Source organism: Elephantulus edwardii, unplaced genomic scaffold (genome assembly GCF_000299155.1).
Source record: "Elephantulus edwardii isolate Elephantulus edwardi_28Jun2011 unplaced genomic scaffold, EleEdw1.0 scaffold00252, whole genome shotgun sequence".
Lineage (NCBI taxonomy): Eukaryota > Metazoa > Chordata > Mammalia > Macroscelidea > Macroscelididae > Elephantulus > Elephantulus edwardii.
This window is the reverse complement of record NW_006400002.1, coordinates 209,304-215,151: the sequence shown is the minus strand read 5'-3', so window position 1 is coordinate 215,151 and position 5,848 is coordinate 209,304.

Here is a 5,848-nt window from a genome sequence, read left to right as displayed (position 1 = left end):
TGGGGGTGGGTGGTGCAGGGCGATTGTATACCAATGAAGGAATTTTTCTTTGACTTTTCAAAGAGAAGAGCGAACTGGGGGTTGGTGGGGAGTCGGTGGAGAAAAGGGCAACAATGAATGAAAATCTCTGTAAATGTTCATTAAAATTAATAATGATTTAAAAAAATAACTGAGTCTGTTATATGTTAGTAGCTGTACTAAGGCCATTTCTACTGCTGTCTGAGGAGAAAGGAAATCTAGCTGGACAGAGAACAAAAAAACCCGAACAGATCTGTAAAGTGCCATACAAAATGAGCACAGAGAAAGAATACTTACCAATGATCTTTGAATTGCTGATTCTAGTTCGTTCCTGAGCTCAGATGGCATTTCTGCCTTTAGGTTCTATGAAACATCCTTATAATCATACAGTACATTCTCCTTTGCTACTTCAGCTTGCTCAATTTTGTTTCATTTATTTGCAACTGAAAGGATTTCTTCTTGTTGTTATTTGCCTTTAAGTTGTCTATGACTCATAATGACCCTATGTACAAAAGCTTTGAAGCCTGCCCTGTCCTGAAACAGTCTCACTGACTCTGACACACCTGCTCCTATTGCCCCAGTTACTCTATTAATCCATCTTGTCAGGGGTATTCCTTTTCTGTGCTGTCTCTCCACCCTTCCAAGCATGATATCCCTCTCCAAAGACTGGTCCCTCCTGGCCACATGCCCAAGCTTCAAAATCCTGGCCTCCAAGAAGAAACTTGGTTTCACGCTAAGACAGGCCTATTTGTTTTGGTGGTCCACAGTATGTTCAAGACTCTTCTCCAGTATCCCAACTCAAAGGCATCAATACTTCTGTCATCCTAGCTCTCTGATGCATAACAAGTAATTGCAAAGACCAGGATCAGGGACACTTTAGTCTCTAGACTGACATCATTGCTTTTCAGCACTCTGGAAAGTTGCCTGACAGCAGATTTATCCAATGCAATTTGTGTTTTGATTTCCTGACTGCTGTGCCAAGAGCGTTGATTGTGGAGCTGAGCAAGCTGTGACTGTTAATAACCTCACTATCAACCTTAATTGGCCCAGTGGTGAGAGTCTTTGTCTTGATGTTGAACTTCAATCCATATTGAAGACTATAGTCCTTGACCTTCTTCAGCAAGCACTTCAGGTCTTCTTCAGTTTCAGCAAGCAGGGTTGTGTCATCTGCATAACACAGGTTTTTGATGAGTCTTCCTCCAATCATGATGCTACATTCCTCCTCAGAAAGCCCAGCCTCCTGAATGATCTGTTCTGCATCTAGATTGAAAAGGTATGGAGACAGGACACATCCTTGACACACTCCCTTCCTGATTTTGTGCCATGCAGTGATTCCCTGCTCTGTTCTGAGGACTGCTTACTTAGTTAATATAATTAGACAACTATTGTTGTTAAGTGCCATCGAGTCACAGACAACTCATAGAGACCCTATGAACGGAAGTCTTGAACACGAAAAACTTTCATCTTTTCTCTAAGTTCATAGAGTTCCTGGAGGAAAGCAATTTCAGAAGTGGATGCCACTCCTGCTCCCAAGCCTGTTTTTATTCAGGAGCTCGCTCCAAGTTACGAGCAACAGCCACACCTATGTCTCAACCCCAAACTAGAAAACACACCATTGCAGAATCCAGCCACTGGGCTCATCTTCCCAGACTAGAAAGAAAATAAAGAATAATATAGATTCTTTTGTGCTATACCATGTTTACTTTATGCTAGACTCTTCAGTATTTCATGTGGCAGGGGGTTTGTTTGGTTTTGCTTTTAAATTATTTCATTCTCACAGTAACCTTATAAGGTCAAGAATATTATTAATTTCAGGAAATTGAAGTACAATGAGGTTAGAAAACCTGCCTAATATCACATAACTTGTAAGTTGCAGACCAAGGCCAAATCACAGAAGTCTGAATCTGAGCTCATAGTCTTAACTAGTTCTAACTAAGACAGCCCATGTTGACATAGATGGTGTTCTAGCAGAAGGTAATGAATGGCACTGGTGGCCATGGTGAGTCATTCACCATTCATCCATTAATCTACAAAATTTACTATTTATTTGATGGCAGGTAATATTCTAGGGGGCATCATCCAAAGCAGTTCAGCAGTAATATTCTCCTCTTCCTTAAGGAAGACCCAGGCTGATTTCTGATTTCTAGCCGACATACTACATGTGCAACCTCCATTCATCTGTCAATGGAGGATTGTGTGTTCCTATGATACTGAACAGTGTCATGTGACGTTCCCAGATTAATACAGCCTTGGAAGAAAAGCCTGGTGATCTTACAAAAATCACTCAGTGAACATTCTGTAGATCAGCATCTAATCATAGGGATGGCACAGACTAGCATTTCATCCTGTTGTACACGGGATCAACGTGAGTTCGAGGCTGATCCAACAGTAGCTAACAACAACAAAGTCCTAGGAAATGAAGAACCAGTGGTAGATAACACAAGGACTTATCTGTCATAAAGACTATACTATTCTTGGGATAGACAACTCGCCCAGGATCATGCCTACCATTCTCAGAGTAGACAACTTACCCAGTGGTCATCTAGTCGGTAAAGCAGCAGAGTTAAGCCTTTCTGGTTCTCTTTTACCAGAATAATGTCTTCCAGAAAGCAAAGTCACAGTGACTTCTAGACTTCAAGTGACACTTCTCGAGGAGAGATGTTGCTTAGCAACCAATTTTCATCACATTCTCTTCATTATCTAACCTTGAACTTTAACCAAAAGCCCACGTGTAAGAGTGGGGAATCATGGCTAAGGAATCCGAGAGAGACCAGTTAAGAACAACTGCCACAGAGGGTCTTCTCTTGTTCAGAGCTCAGCACAGAGCTAACAAGCCGCTGCTGACTGATCCAATACCAACTATCAGTAAAAGTGCACAGCTAAGAAAACCCATTTTGAAGTCATATTTTTGGAACCTTAATAATGGTAATCACATTTAAAATTATGTACAATCATCCTTTCAGTATTAGTATCAAGGGGAAAGAAGTGGAATAGAGACACAGTTGATAAAAGTATTCAGGATGGAGATGGGGATAGGGAGAGGGAGGGGAAGGGGAAGGGAAAGGAGAAAAAGGAGGGAAGAAGAGAACAAATGAACAAGGGGTGGACACTCATGCAGGTTTGTCTTGTTTTTATCCGGTTAAAAGTATGAACAGGAAAGATACAGATATTTCTATGTGTAAAAATTTTTTTTTGCTTTATATAGAATATACATTATATTTAGAGAAAAATGTTAGGTGCCATCAAGTTATTTCTAACTCATAGTGCTCCCACATAACAAAATGAGACACTTACTGGTCTTCACAATTGTTGCTGTTTGAGGCCATCGTTGTGATATCTCCTCTTTTAGTGACATTCTTCAAAGTAGCCATTCTCACTCTCTTTTGTCAGTTTGTTCCTCCCTTAATGACAAACTCACCTCCCTCCAAGCTTCCTATCTTATCTTTTGAGTTACTGTTAACAATATGATGAAAAGGCACTATTTTCATTCACACATAACTACCTTTGGAACTAGCTGCAGTTCCAGGCATGGAGATGATAGACTGTTACTGGTGGTGGTGGTCTTATGTGCTGTGAAGATTCTGACTCATGTCATCTATGTTTGATTTCCTTCAAGTCAAGCATGACTCATAGTGACCCTATGAACAAAAGGCCTGAAGCCCCTCTACAACTATCTTAATTTGTCCAAGTTCCTAAGAGTTTCCAGAGGTGTGTTATTTAGGAAGTGGTTGCCACTTCTGATTCCAAACCTGTCATAGAATGTTGTTGTTATGTCCCATTGAGCTGCCTGTGATATATAGCGACCCTATGTACTAAAGCACTGAACCCTTCCCTGTCCTGAGCCAGTCTCACTAATTCAAAAACACCAACCCCCATTGCCCCAGTTACTGTATCAATCTATCACATCTGGGATCTTGCTCTCCTGCTCTGTCCATCCACTCTCCCAAACATGATGTCCTTCTCCAAAGATCTATCTGTCCTGGCCACATGGCCAAAATAAGTGAGGTGGAGCTTCAAAATCCTAGCCTCCAAGGAGAGACTTGGTTTCACCATCTCCAAGACAGACCTATTTGTTTTCTTGGCAGTTCATGGTATGTTCAAGACAATTCTCCAGCACCACTATTCGAATGCATCTATTCTGCTTGTGTCATCCTTAGTCATTGTCCAACTCTCAGAAGCATACCAAGTACTTGAGAAGACCATGGTCTGGATTAGGCACATCTTTGTATCTAGACTGACATTGTTGCTCTTCAGCACTCTGGGGAGATCCATGACTGCAGATTTTCCCAGTACAATTCATTTTCTGATTTCCTGATTGCTGGTGTTAAGAGTGTTGATTGTGGATCTGAGCAAGCTGTCATTTCTAACAATTGCATTCTCTTCTGCATCTACTATGGTACTGGCAATTGACCCAGTGGTGAGAATCTTTGTTTTCTTGATATTGAGCTTAAATCTATATTGAAGACTACAGTCCTTGACCTTCTGCAGATTACGCCTCATGTCTTCCTCAGTTTCAACAAGCAAGATTGTGTTATCTGCATAAAGCAGATTGTTGATGAGTCTTTCTCCAATCCTGATGCCACATTCCTCCTCATAAAGCCCAGATTCCCGAATGATATGTTCTGCCTATAGATTGAAAAGGTATGGAGACAAGATGCATTCTTGATACACACCTTTCTTATCCTGAACCATGCAGTGTTTCTCTGCTCTCTTCTGACTACTATCTCTTGGTCCAAGTGTAGGTTTCACATGAGCACATTTAAGTGTTCTGGGATTCCCATTGTTCTCATGGTTAGCCACAATTTGTTGTGATCCACAAAGTCAAATGCCTTTGCATAGTCAATGAAACACAGATAAATATTCCTCTGGTACTCTCTGGTTTGGGTCAAAATTCATCTAACATTGGCTATGATGTCCCTCATCCCACAGCCTCTTCTAAACTCAGCTTGCACATCTAGCAGTTCTCTGCTGATATACTCTTCCACTCGGTTTTGGGTAATCATCAGCAAGATCTTGCTTGCATGTGCTCTTAGTAATATTGTTCAGTAATTTCCATACTCTGTCAGGTCACCTTTTTTTTTTTTGAATGGGAATAAACATAGATCTCTTCCAGTCAGTCCTCCAGAGTTCTTGGCATAACACGGTGAGTGCTTCCAGGGCAGCATCTGTCTGCTGAAATATGTCAATTGGTATTCCATCAATTCCTGGGACCTTGTTTTTTGCCAATTCCTTCAGAGCAGCTTGAACTTCCTCCTTCATCACCATTGTCTCTTGATCACATGTTGTTTCATTAAATTCTTCAGAGTCAGCCAATTCTTTTTGGTACAGTGACTCTGTATACTACTTCCGTTTTCTTGTGATGTTTCCTGGGACATTCAATATTCAGCCCATAGCATCCTTAAGGTTTTCAATATGAGGCTTAAACTTGTTCTTCATATCCTTCAGCAAGTTCGGCCCTTTTAATTTTCCAATTCTAGCTCTTTGCACGTTTCATTATGATATTTTTTTCTTTCCCAGCTACCCTTTGAAATCTGCTCAGCTCTTTAATTTTCTAATGTCTTCCCTTTGCTGTGGCTTCTTGGTGCTCTAGTGCAATGTGCAGAGTTTCTTCTGACATCCATTTTGGTCTTTTCGTCCTCCTCTGTCTTTGTTAATTCTTTTTGCATTCTACATGGATGATATTCTTAATATCCTCCCACACCTCATCTGGTCTTCACTCATTAGTATTAAAGGCCTCAAACCTGTTCCTGAGATAGTCTTTAAATTCTAGTGGTATAAACTTAAGGTCTCACTTTTGTTCTTAAGGATTTTATTTTCTATAGTTCCAGTT